Below are 16,827 nucleotides of genomic sequence, written 5' to 3'. Positions count from 1 at the left end.
CGCCATGAAATGGAAGAAGGGATTGTCTTGTTTTCCCCTTGGTGATTAGAGTAAAACAGCATCTGAAATGAAAAAAGGTAGGTTTTTAAAATAATGAAGCTCAAAGAGAAGTCCTTTGTTAATAAGACCACAATATTCCAAAACAAATTACATTTCAATTTAATTTCAACTTTAAATCTAACAAATTCCTTTTGTTAAATGTTTTGCTTTAACAGTCTCCCGCACTGTCTGTCTTTAAAAGTAAATGCCACTTGGCTTCATATTTGTTGTCACAATGAGGCATTTTTTAAGTGCTTCAGTCTCTAAATACTTTTGGAGCCACTGTGTGTGAAACAAAGTAGAAAATAGTTACTGTGATTCAGGGTTTGATTTTATTCCAGCTCTTATATCTATAGGAGCTTTGAACTTTAGGTTTAGTGTGGTCCAATTTTCCCAAGCCACATAAATCAGCAATGACTTTAACTTGATCTGAAATCTCTGGCTGAGATGATAAAGGGCGAACAGAAAAGGAGCTCAACCAGTATTCACACTGTCCCTATGGGCATTAAATCATCTCTGTCTGTCAGTTCACTGATGACTCTGCATATCACGTCTGGCAAGGGTCATTCACCCGTCATCCATGACCGACTCATCGGAGACCCAGATTGACCTTTACTTGACCATTGTGTGCTCCCACTGTTCTTTCATTTTCAACCTCTCACACTATTACAATCTGTATTAATTCATCTTTATCACTTCAGTCGAAAGCTCCTAGCGGTTTTAGCTATTCCAAAATCATGGTTTAGATTCCCAGGGAACGCATAAACTCCTGAAATCTGTTGAATGCACGGCAAGTTGCTATTGTTAAAAACATCTGCCAAATATGAGTGTTCATCCGTGTGTGCTAATATGTTTTCCAAGGCTTGCAGTCAAAGACGGACGAAAATAATCTCGCTGATGCTATCGTGGAGGAGGAGGTTAGTTAACTAGAGTGCTGCTGTCGTCAGCTTACCTGTCTGTTTTAGTTTGTTCCAGCATCTGTCAGCAAAACAGCTGCTAAACATAGTCACCATGCCAAACAGACACCTGCGGAGATCAGTTAAAGGAAAAAAAATGTTCTTCTTCACATTTATTGCAAATATTTCCAGACATAATAGCTATTTATAACTTTGTCAACTTAGCAGTGAATTATCATTTGCTCAGCTAGCACAGCATATAGAAAATGTCCTCTTATTATATCTTGAGATGTAACACACAGATAGCTCAGGTTAGAGCATTGCATTGCAACACTAAAGGTCATGGGTTTGAACCACTGATCTATATAAATGACTGGATTGCGCATAGAACGCTTCACGTAACAGCGTGAGGTGAAGCTTGCGCAGAGTTCGAGCCGCCATCTTGGTATACCCAACCAGCAGAGAGCGCAGTGGTGTCAAAAGTACTCATATTCATTACTCAAGTAGAAGTATAGATACTAGAGTTTAAAAAGACTTTTGTAGAAGTTGAAGTATCAACTCAAGCTTTTTACTCAAGTAAAAGTGAAAAAGTACTGGTTTCAAAACTACTTAAAGTATAAAAGTAAAAGTAATGTAAGGAAAAAGTGTCATTACGGAAAAAAGCCTAGGCCGCGCCACAGGGGCCTATTGTGCACTACCCTATCTCCTCTAAAAAATGTTTCTAAAGGCCATAATAACCATAGTGTTATATTAAAATGTTAATGTTAAAAAATGTGGGATGCACTAGGGCCAGGGGTATGCAATGTCAGTCCTGGAGTGCCGATGTCCTGCAAATTTTAGCTCCAACCCTTACAAAACCTTGGCTACCTGTAGTTTCAGGTGACTTTTTCAGGGGCTTTTGATTAGACCTGGAGCTAAACACTGCAGGACATTGGAACTCCATGTTGCCTACCCCTGCACTAGGCTATCTGTTTCAACTGCATACGGTATATGCCCATTAAAAATGAACGCATTTTAGTACAATGCAAACAAGTACATTAAAGCAGTGGTTCTCAAACTAGGGCCGCGAGATGGTGCCAGTGGCCCCAGTTTTATAATATTTCATGAAATACATTACTTTATTATAAATTCTGTGTAATTAAACCTCAGAACAATAAGGCTACTAAACAAAATCAATACATTTGTATAATTTACAGTTTTTTACAATCACCTTGCCACTACCCTCAGAACCCTGATGTCACTCCTCACAACTCCAGACACAAAACTCAAAACGGTAATCACTTGTAACACAGGCTGTCTAGTGTTCAAAACATTGCATTGTACATTCACATCTTTAAAGACATCTTGCACTTGCACAATCATTGTTTCAAAACACAAATTTACTGTGAAATACCATGGAAACATAACTATAGATCACCCACACACAAGCAACTGATAGTTTCACTAAGTCATTGTTTGTACAATCATTAAATATTGTAGAACAAAATTGGTGATACAGATTTCATTATGGTACATGTAGAGCAAATACATATCTGTAAAAGTACTGCAGTAGTAGAGAGAATACGACAGACACATTGGAATCATTGAACAAAGTTTGTAATGTATTGATGAAAACACTACAGTACAATCACAACATAGGTCACATCATTTCACAATCTGCACTCAATCATCAGTAACAAGTTGGCAGAATTGGACAAGCAATTACAAGGGCCTGCATCTATACAGTACAGTGATAATTGGTTCATGCTCCATGCTTATTGGTTACAATGAACCTCATTATCTTGAAACTTTCATGATTTTCAGTAAACATGGAAGATTCTTTGTCTGTTTCCATACAACTATTACGAATAATGCAACAGTTACTTATCATTTTGGGCAGTTGTATTGATTGATAGTTAGATCATTGTAAGAAAATGAATAGACACTTATTTGAAATGTGATGTGTGAATAGCCTTTTGAAACAGTAGTACTTTGATGTTAAGTTGTGTCATATTGAACATGTGATTTTGGTTGAATGAACAAATGATCCAAGTTTTATGTGTATTGTATCCAAGCAATTGAGAAAAGAGTTAAGAGTTTTGAAAAATGTGCATTTTGATCTTTGGTTGTGAGTTTTGTGTCTAGAGTTGTGAAAAATGACATCAATGTTCTGAAAATAGTAGCAAAGTGATTGTAAAAAACTGTAATATGTTTTGTTTAATTCAAATTTTATGTTTTAGAATGATTTATGTCATACTTTTATTTTTGGGGGGGGGGGCTGTGAAGGAATCCACTGTACACAAGGGAGGCCGCAAAAAAATGGTTTCGTAACCACTGCATTAAAGAACCTTATATGTGTACTACTGAGCATTATATATAAATATTTAAATATTATAATGGTGCAAAAAGTCAAAATTCAGAGCAGGGCCGCTGCTGGCCAAACTTTTACAGTGGTGCCCTCTCTAGTTAAAAAAACAACAAACTATAGTATGTGTGAGGATAGAAATATGCTATTGTTATCATTTATAATTGTATTTTGACAGCAACACAATCTACAATTACACACATGCAATTATATATTAAAGCCTATATTTCTGCATCTGTACCAGTGTAGCTAATGGACTTCAGCTTAATCTAATGTGACAAAGCTGATCTTACATGTCAGTATAAATCCAAGTCATTTTGAAGACTGTCTTTCTTGTAAGTAAATTAAAAGTCAGGTTTAAGGAAACAGCTGATGTCTATTAACAAAAGCAAAAGTTGGTATGTATGGGTATGTGTTTGATTGATTTAACACTCAAGCATATAGCTAAGTAGGTTTTGTTAATGCAAATAAAATTTAGGGCAGTTATTACAAAACAACAGATGTCTTTAGCATATATATCTTTGCCATGCTTCAAAACGCAACGCAGCACAATGTCATTTAAGTTGAACAACTGAAGTTACATGATTTAAATTGGTACATTGTTATACTATTTAAATCACACAGATGCGTTGGTGTCAGCAGCCAGCTATATATTTACACAGGCTTGTGAATGTGAACTGACCTGAAAGTGATCCGCGAGTTTTATTTCGTCCTTTTCCATTTGAAGGCAGAATGCCGCGTTCTGTTACTGTACAAACGGATGGCGGATGATATCAAAGCATCGCGAGAGCAAACTGCTCCAACTGCTTCGCATGCTTTCTAATCGCTCTCGCGGTTCTTTTATGTTTATCTTTGCAGCGCTATCAAACAAACTTTTGATCATCTGCAGTCAGCTGGGGGGCGGGGATTGCGTACGGCGGGGATTGCGTACAAACCAATAGGGTGTCGGAATGGTGTATGTTTATACTTCTCATCCAACCACAATCGCTTTCATCCGGATGATGCAATTTATCAAGATAGGTTTTTTACGCTGAAGCCGGAATGTAAAAAAAAGAAAACAAGCCGAAATTAAAAGAAGTAACGAGGCGATTTTTAAAATGTAAGGAGTAGAAAGTACAGATAATTGCGTGAAAATGTAAGGAGTAGAAGTAAAAAGTCGTCTGAAAAATAATTACTCAAGTAAAGTATAGATACCCAAAATATCTACTTAAGTAAGGTAACGAAGTATTTGTACTTCGTTACTTGACACCTCTGAGAGAGCGTCATTGACTTCCATTCAAAATCATGTTTTAAATTCACCCGCTTTACAGCGTATCAGTCACGCAAGATAAATTTTATGATATGTGTACGTAAATTAACTGTTATTTCTGGTGTTATTTGCAATGTTTATGTTTTAATCGGGCAGGAAAATGGATTTATAAAAAACCGTTAAGGTGAGTGTGTCTGCTGCATTCTGTTAATGACACGGGTATAAATAAAGTTTTTTTTGACATTCAGCTACAATGTCAGTGTTATTTCTCTAAATAAGTTTAGGTACCTTGTAAGTTTAGATAACATAATTAAAACCAGCAAACTATTGTATACACAGAGGGTACAAAGTATGATTATTTATTTAGATTTCAGAATGAGCACGTACATCATTAATACTAAATATGCTGCGGTCTGTCTGCTGATCTTATACAGTAATGGAAATGAATGTATAATAACTGATTAAAAACTAAAATGTACAACTTTCAGTAAATAACTATGTACATGCTTAGGACGTTTGTGTTGTAATAATGTACAGGGTAACTTCGGATATAAAAACGAAGACTAGTAAAGTGATGTTTTATCATTAAAATCTGATCGCGTCCATTGATTTAATAGAATGTTTGGGTATACCAACATGGCGGCGCGGTGGCTTCACAGTTGTGACGTCATGCGCAATCCAGTCATTTATATAGATCAGTGGTTTGAACCCAGGGCACAAACATACTGATGTATAGTTTGTAATGCACTGTAAGTCACTTTGGATAAAAGTGTGCTTCTTTCTTACTGTGACTCCTTTCCTGACTGAAATTGGTGAGTAAGTGATTATATTAAAGTTTTTAAAGGTAAGAAATAATTTACATTTATATTGCATTTTATCCAAAGTGACTTATAGTGCATATAAAGTACATTTGTATCAGTATGCGTGTTTCCTGGGATTGAACCCATGACCTTTGCATTGCTAATGCATGCTCAACCGGCCAAGATACAGAAACAAAGGAAGGCTTGCTATAAGTGCCATTTAAAGCGTAACTAAACCCCTGGACAGAGCCTGACTCCACCCACTGGCAATATTTGAAAAATGCAAGAAAAGCGGGCAGATCCTAACGAAGATAGAGGGGACGAACTAAAGTGTGGTGAGATCGTAACAAGGCCGTGGTGAGCTTGAACCTGCTTACGTCACAAGACATTTTTGGACCCAACATCCAATAGGAAAATTCAACTGCAGTAGCCACCGTTCAACCTGAAGAGGGCAGCACTCAGACGTTTTTACACCATATATTGTAGTATTGAAACACTTATCCAAATGTAAAAAAAACTACTAAAATCAATGAACAGCACTAATAAGGCATCATTCTTACAGATCATTAACTAAAAAAAGTTGGTTTAGGGTTTAGTTACTCTTTAAGCTTGCAAGGCCATATGATATTTTTAAAGGGTGTTTTATTTATGTTTCAATTAGTCTTATTTATCTTGTCATTGGATTTTATACTGAAAACATTGTCAGATATAAAGGTACAAAAGCTTTTCTTTAAAAAGGTTATAATATGGACCATGTAGGTACAGATATGTATCTTTGAGGTCCAATATGTAGCTTTGAAGTACCAATATGTAGCAATGAGATGCTATACACCCTTTAGGTAAGGTGTTTTTAAAATGGTACCGTCGCAGTGGCAAACATTTTTTATTTTTATGGTTTATGCAGATGACACATTGCATCTCCCACAACAAGTAGAATTCTTAGCTTTCTGCAGAGTAAAACCAAGCTTATCCTACTGTGGGTATTACTGTAGGTATCTCATGTGACTGAAATTTTAATCATATTTGTTCAAAGGACTATTAAATTCTTTGTGTCAAACTTGATGATAAAAGCATAAAAAAGCGAACTTTTAAATAAAATGGTGTTTGCATTTCACGAAGTGCATAAAGAGATTTAGATAATTGTGGTAAGAAAACCTGTGGGTAAACCACTGAAATAAATTCCATTAAATAAAAGAATAACCACATGTATTAATTTTACATTTGCTCTTAGGACAACAACCTAATCCGCAACCTTGTAATTAAAATTGCAGCAGGTTTGCAAGAGCATGCATATTGCAGCTTATGTGCGGCTGAGAAATTTCATAGGACCTTACCTGCCTGACTGAATTTAGTAGCAGAACGTTGAAGAAAATCTTTATGTTACTGTAGTAAAAAAGCATAAATGAGTTTACAGTCTGGAATACGGTCGTGTGATTTGATTTGGATGAAAGCATGCAATTTGCATGTAAAACACAACCATCATCCTAAACCCCAGCTGAAACCTGCCAGTGGGACGTGAGCAGAAAGATTATTAATAAGAATACAAATTCATAAATATTCACAACCACATAAGCTGCAAAACAGTTGCAGATTGTAATGTGATTCTGTTAGAAATACATGTTTGTAGTAAATGAATGATAGGTAAGATGTCACACTTTTCACATTGTCTAATATTTACCGAGCACCATACATTACAATGTTATAAATCTCATACCAAATGAAAGAAGGAAGTCTTGGGCACATATGTTATTCAATACATTTATATATTTTATCTTGTTACGGAGTTGAAGACTGTTGAATAGAGAATGTTCACTTGTGACAATTTGCCCCATCGCCGGGTAAATTGTCACACTAGATTATCTAAAAAGAAAAACACAACTGAGTTGTGATTATTGATTTTAATTTTTAAATTCAAACCAGAACTGGAAATATTAACTCTTGGGCCTTTCACCCCGCGCATAACTCTGGGTTATCTTCATTCTAAACACTGCTTTTAACTCTAGGTTAAGGATTGTTTCACACTTGTAATTTAGAAGCTGGATTATCCCTGAAATTATCCCAGGGTTAGAAGAAGAAGTTGTTTTATTTATATAGCACCTTTCCATGGCTCAAGGCCACTTCACATAGTATTATACAATACATTAACACTTCCACCTACACAATACAACACAAGACCATATACAATACAAACACATTAAGACAGATTTAACAACATTATCCATAATAAGTATTGTTGGGCCTTGAAGGTAGACAAAGTTGGTATATTACGAAGTGAAAGGGGTAGAGAATTCCATCATTTAGGAGCATTAACACTAAAGGACCTACCATCTGTGGTGGACAGACGAAAATGAGGAATGGACAAAAGACCAAGCTCAGATGATCTGAGGGACCGGGCAGGAGAATAGGGGCAGAGAAGGTAAGACAGGTATGGAGGCGCAAGACCATGTAATGACTTACACGTGAGAAGCAATATCTTAAAGTGAATGTGTGATGCCACAGGTAGCCAGTGAAGATCATGCAGTAGTGGTGTAATGTGAGCCTAATTTTTAGGCAGACCAAGAAACGTGATGTGATCAATGCATGGGTTAAAATTTCAGCGCCATCTAAAGTGAGAAAAGGTCGAAGACGAGCAATGTTATGGAGATGGAAAAATCAGTTTTTAACAACAGAAGAAATATGAGAGGCAAAAGATAGAGTGGAGTCAAATAAGACACCAAGATTACGGACGGATGAAGAAGGCTTAACATGAACCTCATCAATCTCAAAGGACAGGTCCATCATTTTGACTGAGGTAGTAGAGCCAATCACCAATATTTCAGTTTTGTTGTTACTGATTTTAAGAAAATCCAAGGACATCCAGTGCTTTACGTCCCTGATACATGCTGTGAGTGAGTCAGGCAGGGATAGCCTATCAGAGCTGGTGGTAAGGTAGATTTGGATGTCATCAGCATAGCAATGAAACTGGAGTCCATGCTTGCGTATGATGTCACCAAGTGGAGAGATATAAATGATAAACAAAAGTGGACCTAGAACTGAACCTTGAGGAACACCCTGTGAGACTGGAGCAATGGCAGATTCCTTGTAAAGTGATATAGTATTTTCTGTCGCTGATATAGGAAATGAGCCAGGGAAGAGCTGAACCAGTAATACCAATATTAGAAAGGCAGGTGATGCATTTCATGACAGACCGTGTCAAAAGCAGAGCTTAGATTGAGAAGAATAGGAATGTTTATTAACCCTAAATCCATGGACATAAGAATGTCATTATACAGACGAAGAAAGCCAGTTTCAATGCTATGTGAGGAGCGAAAACCTGATTGAAAAGGTTCAAAAAGGCCCTTTTCGCTTAAAGGCGGAGTCCACGATGTTTGAAAGCCAATGTTGATATTTGAAATCACCCAAACAAACACGCCCCTACCCCAATAGAATCTGGACCTTCTGTTGATAGACCCGCCCCACACATACGCAACCCGGCATTTGATTTGATTTGATTGGCTACAAGTGTGTTTTGGTAGTCGGCCCGTCTCCTTTTCCAACGCGTTTTTCAAACATCGTGGACTCCGCCTTTAAGTACGATTTTAATTGTGAAGCCACTACTTTTTCCAGAATTTTATTTAAGAAGGGTAAATTTGAGATTTGCATGTCTATAAAAAAAACACGTGTCCACTTATTGAGCTTCTACAATATTGACATAATCTTTCACAATGCAAAGAATTGTGAATAGAAAGGGCTGTGGTGCAAAATCAACATTTGCCTAGAAGATATAATTTTTATTTTATTCACTCTTTTATCAAGCTGAATAATGTCAGTTTTTACTTTGAAGCATAAAATTTCAACACCACCAGTTCATGCTTATGTTTCTCTTGATTATAGATTTTAATTCTTTTTCACAATTATGAAACATCAAAAATAATGCTAAACATGCATAGCATGCTACTGTAATAGTCAAGTGAACTTTTTAGTTCTGGTTTATATCCAGTCATTCTGTGCTTCTTGGAGGAAACCATGCAATAAGAGCACAACAGAATCAGCCATGCCAAGGACTAGGGGTGGGCGATATGACCAAAATCTTCTATCACGAAAGGATTCATTTTATATCATGATAACGGTATGTATCACGGTATAGAGTTTTTATGGTTTAATAAGGTTTTTCTGTTATTAAAATCTTTAATACCATAGAAATGTTCATAATTCTCACAAAAACCTTATACAAGCATAAAAGGAAGATAAAAACAAACAAAACTCAAGCTTTCCAAAGATAAACAATCAATGATAAAGGAATGATAATAAATAATTATGTATGTGTGTATATATTTTTTATTTATGGTTGAAAAGTGATTTAGTTTGATAAACACGAGTGACAGACAGGAGCAAAATTAGGTAACTTCCCCTTCCCCTTTAAGACCGAATCCAATACACTGTTACACATGCGCTTTCTCTTTAAACTGTTTAAGTAACTTTCTCTTGAGCCTTAAATGGTCGTGTTTATGATGATACTTGCAAAGACGGGAATTTTGACGCATATATGTATTTAAGGCCAATAAAGCGGGAAAAATGGTCACGAGCTTAATGAGCAGCGGTTGCGCGACTTGCGTGCTCTTCACAGACAGAAAAAGAGCAGCGGTTGCGTTTCTTGCGCGCTCCTCAGACACAGAAAGAGGGCACGCATATAGATCTGTTTGTGTTTCAATGGCTTAAAATAATTAGTTTTAAAACTGCGGTGCTTAAATACGTGTACAAACGTTACATTTCCTTAACCACGCGTCATGAGCGTGACGTAGGCGTAACCTTGATAGAGACGATAGTCCAAAATCTCTATCGGTTGACAAATTTCTACCGGTTAATTATGTCTACCGGTTTATCGCCCACCCCTACCAAGGACAAACTCAAGCAAATTCAGCATTCAAAATATTGATGCAGAAAAATGCTTTCTTTATTAAATTTGGTTTTGTTTTCACAAACTTTCAAAAGGAGCTAATTGGCTGTGAACAGACTATTGATAAATCCCAATCTGGAACACTTCTGGACTCTGAAACATCACAGCGTATTGTGTGGTGGAGAACAAAGCTGCATAAAGAAGAGAGTGAAAAAGTCATTTTAACGCCTGACTAGCAAAAAAAAAATTCAAACTCGAAAATGACAGAAATATCAAAACGGCCCACCTGGCCAGTTGACTGCTTCCAGCTCAGAAAAAAGACTCGAATCTGCCAACGCGTAAGCTTTATTGTGTATTACCTCTTTACATGAAACGTGCCAGGTCTTTTATTCAAATCCTTAGTCAGCACAGAGGTCAGCATTTTTTAAATAAGCTTTGCGCATTTCGTTTAGCGTAGTAAAAAGAAACAGACGAAAGGTCCATCAAAGAGGGCCATCAAGATTTAATGAATTCTATTGATTTTGCTTTCCAAGTTAAGCATTCTGTACTAACTGAAATATACTGTAACCACTGAAGACATCAGATTGATGTCTATAGCAATTTGCATGTGGACAAGGTTACATTAATTAACTGTTATTAAGCTTGTTCACATTATAAATTGGCATACATTAAAAAATTAAATTAAATGGCTTAAGTTCTTACAACTTTATTGTTATTATAGCAACTTAAAACAATTGAAATTACTTATTAATTCAAGTGCAGCAAGGAATTTATTTGATTTCGTTCTTGTTTATATATAGCCTGTTTTGGCTTCGACAGGCCTGGCTTTGATGGATGAGGTGGATTTAGCTTCCTGTGCTGTGTAGTTTGGGTTGGCACCACATTGAGTGAAGAACTGTGGGATTGGTTGAGTATTCGATGTCTCAGGAGAAACCACAGTTGGCACAAAGTTAAAGATCTCAACTCCTTAAAAATGCAAAATACAGAGTTGGCAAATACAAAGAAAAATGCATCAGTAATAATTATAATTACCAAGATTTACTTGAAAATATGAGTTATTAAAAAACAAGACCATTTCAAAACAATGTCTGCACTGCCCCCACATGGAAACATTGTGGTATAGCATGAAATGACTCACTTACTTTAGTGCTTTACTGACTGTGAGGTGAACTTTAAAACCCAATTAAATTGCTTTTCATTTTACGGCTTTCTTTAGTGATGTAGGCTAGTGATTAATAAAAGGTTTACTACATTCGGTTATTGCACTGTATTACTTTCTAGTTTGGTTTTCAAGCATAATCAGTGATGTGGTTTGGTGGTATTATATACTGACTGACTGTTACACAGCTGTTTGTCGCCTGAAACATTAATTCTAATGTCCATGCTTTAGGCACCTTAATTATTAAAGTGTATGTTGCAGGTTAACCACCACTGTCGATTAATGGGTACATAAATCACTCAAGATATGTGTATAATTTTTAAAATGTCTCAAAAATGGTCTTAAAGACCACTTTTTTTACGTTTTTGGAATTAACGGTTTTTTTAACGCAATTCTGCGATGACGTCACGTTGGGGAGAAGTGGAGACAGACTCAGCCAGAGCCATAGAGATAGATGAGACATTTATTGCTGTTTAATACTTACGTATATAATTTGGAAATCATATATACATCGTAGGAAATATATAATGTGTTATACTGCAAAGTTACCCTGCTAATTATTATTTATGATATATGTGGAGATAAATAAAACTTCGCAAATCTGCTGATTTGATCCATTCATGTCCTGACCACCAGGCTAGAGATTTTTAAACATCCTTAATCCACACTTACTAGTCTATCAAATAATATCTCAAATATATTGTTTTGTGAAATAAAAGGATGCTTTGTTATATTGTTTATGCGATTATAACGAATCACACGATCATTTTATACGCAGCAGCAGTCAGCAGCTGCAGAACACTCGGATCCGACCGCATACATACTGTAATAAACATGCGTTCGGCGGCTTTTTACATTACGACAGGCTAAGCCAGGGGTTCTCAAAGTCCGGACTCCGGTCCGGATCCGGACCCGACGGGAACTTGATCCGGACCCGCGTCCACTTCATATTACAAGTGCATTCATTTATATGTGACTGATAAAAGCATTTGCTACTTTAAAAATGCATATTAAACTTGTAAACAATTCGTTTAGTTTTTTTATTTTTAGATTTAAGAGTATTCCTGGTCCAAAAATAAAACGAGCTATTTAAAAATTTCCTGTGTGACGCTTGTAGCCATCACACCCAGATATTATGCACAGCTACTTCATGTACTACGGCTTTTGATCAGTAAGTCCTTATCGATCTGAAATCACTGTTGGTTTCAGTCGTTTAAAACATGCATTTGAAAAAGCAACACTCGTCAAACATAATCACTATACATATTCTTTATTATTATGAAAATACCTGAAAAGGTTTGAAGAACAGCAATATAAATATATCCTTAAGACATTTCCTGGAGCTGCGTGTGTCTGGTTCTTCGCTGGTTCTTCGCATGTTAAGTTTCTGCCCGAGAGCGCCCCCTGGCTGTTGGATGTAGCGGCATTTCACCGTAATTCATTGAGAAGCATAGCAAGCATCATCAGCCAATTTATAGGTGCACCCCTAATTTGGGTCAGTGTCTCTGCCTACCAACCACACTTTTTTGCCATGGTTTATGCATCTGATGGAGAACAAACTGTGCCATTTCTCTAATTAGGTTGCTCTGTATTTTGGACCTGGTTACTTTTGGCATAATTCTTGTGTTTATGTTTAAAAAAATGTTTTACTTTAAACGCAAAATACACTTATGTTTTTCCCAGACTATTTGTGTTGATTTGTTACATAAACAAATGATTTACATAAAGTTTTTCCGGACTTATGAAAATGATTTGAATTCAGATTTGGACCTTTGAATGTAAACTTTGAGAACCCCTGGGCTAAGCCATTTGAGGAGGAACCGCTCATTGATCACCGTATTTTTATAAATCCTGTACATGTTTGGACCTGCCGAACACGTTGAGCACTTTTATATACTTTATTGAGCAGAGAGGCTGCCTGCACAGTTTGACCAGCGGGCTGCGGGAACCGGCGCACATCACGCCGCCAGACGGTGTTGCTAATATAACTCGAAATGTATAACTATTATCAGATCGGCCCGGGAAAGTCCCGACTCTCTCGATTGCCAATCCGCTACTGGCTGTAAGAAAGTGAGTGCGTTTGGGTCGCTGGTCCCCGCGAACAGACGTGACGTGCTTCACTCACCTTCCAGGATTAGAGACATGCTGCCAAAACCGTTTGTGCTGAAGATTGCATAAAGTTACACCCATTTCAGGCAGGATCATGGACCCCCTCAAGCCAGCATGCACGAGTATGTTAATTGTTTGTTTACTTTCTACACGAAGATATGCTAACCTTATGCTATCTGGCTGTCTGCCTATCTCTCTATACTAGCCTATCCATCTGTCTGTCTGCCTATCTATCTGTCTATCTATCTTATCTATCTATCTATCTATGTATCTATGTATGTATCTATCTATCTATCTATCTATGTATGTATGTATGTATGTATGTATTTATCTATAATCTGCGCTATCAGAACTGTACTTTACTCGTCTTTCTATAGTCATTCTCAATGCTCTCAAGGCGGCTTTGGTAAATTCTCTCCCCAGCGTGACGTCATACAGTGCGTTGTGGGGGAAAGGAGAATCATTGCAAATTGCTGTACTTTTTTATACTTTTTCGGGTTTTGTGATACCCAACAACATAAAATACAATGGATAACAGTCTAAATGTTTATTATCAACAAGCAAATTGCACAAATTCGTTGAAAAATTTTACCTGCAAAACGCCCTTTAAGCTTTCCACCTTAAGTGATAGTTCACTAGAAAATGACATTTCTATATGAAATATACAGTTACCTTTAAATATATTAATTACATTAACAAATCTTCCCTCTCGAGGGGGAAAAATAATAGTGCTGTTTCAGGCTAATAATCTGAGAGAGAGAGAGAGAGAGAGAGAGAGAGAGAGAGAGAGAGAGAGAGAGATACATGCTTAAGCACTAATGAACATTATTTAGGGAAATTGTATCTCTTTTTCATTAGCTTCTTGATAAAAGGTGATTAGAAGAGGTTAATTAACAAAGACTAATGGGGTACCATGGTAACTTGATTGTAAGTTGAAAAAACATGCATTAATTAATTACACCTTTAAAATCACACACACAAACATGACAGTGACAGTGTATTTACTGCTGTTGCACTGAAAAAAATGATTCATTGAATTTAATCCATTTTTTTAAGGTAAGTTGTTGCAATCAATTTATTTAAGCTACATTTAAACAAAAAAGATTAGTTAAGTAAAATAAAATAAAAAACTTTTGTTTAAATGTAGCTTAAATAAATTGATTCCAACCACTTACCTTAAAAAATTGATTAAATTCAATGAATCATTTTTTTTAGTGTGGGCTCGTCATTTCTGTCAAATGTCCATGTGACAAATCATTTGGTTAGTTGTTGCTAGCTATTATAATGATTTAACAACTAGGATATAGATCCATCTCTAAATGAGTAATGACCCATCATGTGGAGATGCAGGAAATCAGAAGTGCCTGATTGAAGTGTCTGGATTAAATAAGGGGCATCTTTATAAAGGATTCGATTTTCTGATTTCCTCTCTGGATGGAAAGCTCTTCGAGCTGCCACATTTCTATTGCCATATTAAATATTCCCACTTTGGCAGTGTACACACCCCTCTTCAATGTTTTTGATCCAGGTCTATAATGATTTTATGAGAACTTTGATGTTAATCAGACAGAAACAGGAACAGTTCGCTTTTTTAGTATTCAAGTAATTATGCTTGGCATGTTGGTTCTGCATGTTTATCTGCCATTTGGTGATGAATCTTTATGTCTTGCCCGTAGCTCATCTGTTGAATGGTTTAATACATTGGTTCCCAAAAAGGGGGTGAGATGATGCCGGGGGGCTCCAGTTTTATGACATTTTATGAAACACATTAATTTATCATAAATTCTGTTTAATCAAACATCAGAAAAATTTAGATACCAACCAACACCACTACATTGTATAATTGAATCAATTTTATTTAATTCAAATTCTGAGTTTGAGATTTTTGAGAGTTTTATTGGGCGGCACAAAGGGATGCACTCTACACAAGGGTGGGATGGGTGCACGCAGAAAGTTTGAGAACCACAGGTGTAAGCAATGTCAGGGTCATGGGTTTGAATGCAGAAAACACTGCATTAATAAAATGTATACCTTCATTCTTCAAAATAAAGGTGCTTCATGATGCCATAAAGGAGCCATTTTTGTCTAAATGGTTCCATAAGATGTTTCACAAAAGTTATTTGTGGTTAAAGGTTCTTTATAATATATAAATGCAAGAAAGAAATGGTTATTTAAAGAACATGTGATTTAATTGTTCTTTAAAGGGACACTCCAATTTTTTAAAATGCTCATTTTCCAGCTCCCCTAGAGTTAAACATTTGATTTTTACCATTTTGAAATCCATTCAGCTGATCTCTGGATCTGGCAGTACCACTTTTAGCATAGCTTAGCATAATCCATTGAATATGATTTGAGAATTAGCATCACGCTAAAAAATAACCAAAGAGTTTTGATATTTTTTCTATTTAAAACGTGACTCTTCTGTAGTTACATCGTGTACTAAGACTGATACAAAAATAAAAGTTGTTATTTTCTAGGCAGATATGGCCGGGAACTGTGCTCTCGTTCTGGCGTGGTGATCGATGACTTTGCTGCCGTGGCATGGCTGCGCGGGGCGCAATGATGTTATGCAGCAGCCGAAAACGGTCCCCTTAGTAACTTTCAATGGCAGTGGATTGTTTTCGGGCACTGCGTAATATCATTGCACCTGCTGCAGCCATGTTACAGCAGCAAAGTCCTTGAATATTAAAATGAGATTATAGTTCCTAGCCATATCTGCCTAGAAAATTTTAACTTTTGATTTTACGTGGGTCTTAGTACACGATGTAACTACAGAAGAGTCAAGTTATTGAAACTCTTTAGTTATTTTTGAGCGCGATGCTAATGGTCTAATCAGATTCAATGGATTGTGCTAAGCTATGCTAAAAGTGGTACTGCCAGACCCGGAGATCAGCTGAATGGATTCCAAAATGGTAAAAATCAAATGTTTAACTCTAGGGGAGGTGGAAAAAGAGCCTATTTTCAAAAAAAGTGGAGTGTTCCTTTAAGGAACCAAAAGTAATTCTTCTAATCTATGGAACTGTTGTGAACAAAGTTTTAATTGTTGTAAAATATGTTAAATGAAAAAAATTAGATGATAAAACATGTAAACAGCATACCAAAGAACTCCTGCCAAAAAAGGTTCTTTCTTTTCTATATGGAACCTTTTGTTATAAAGGGTTCCTTGGAAATTTTCCTTTGAAAAAACCTATAGGGCTCTAGATGCCAAATTAAACAAAAGTGAACATTGGATAAAAATATCTGCCAAATCTGACCCTGTTAGCCATTCTAATTCTCTAGAGAATAACTGGTGTGTCAATACGAAGCTAATTGTGCTGTAAAGAACACTCACCACTGTCATCATTCCAGTATTGAA

The sequence above is a fragment of the Misgurnus anguillicaudatus genome, chromosome 18 (genome assembly GCF_027580225.2).
Source record: "Misgurnus anguillicaudatus chromosome 18, ASM2758022v2, whole genome shotgun sequence".
NCBI classification, from domain to species: Eukaryota; Metazoa; Chordata; class Actinopteri; order Cypriniformes; family Cobitidae; genus Misgurnus; species Misgurnus anguillicaudatus.
The sequence above is the reverse complement of the archived record's forward strand: the minus strand, read 5'-3'. Positions refer to the sequence as shown.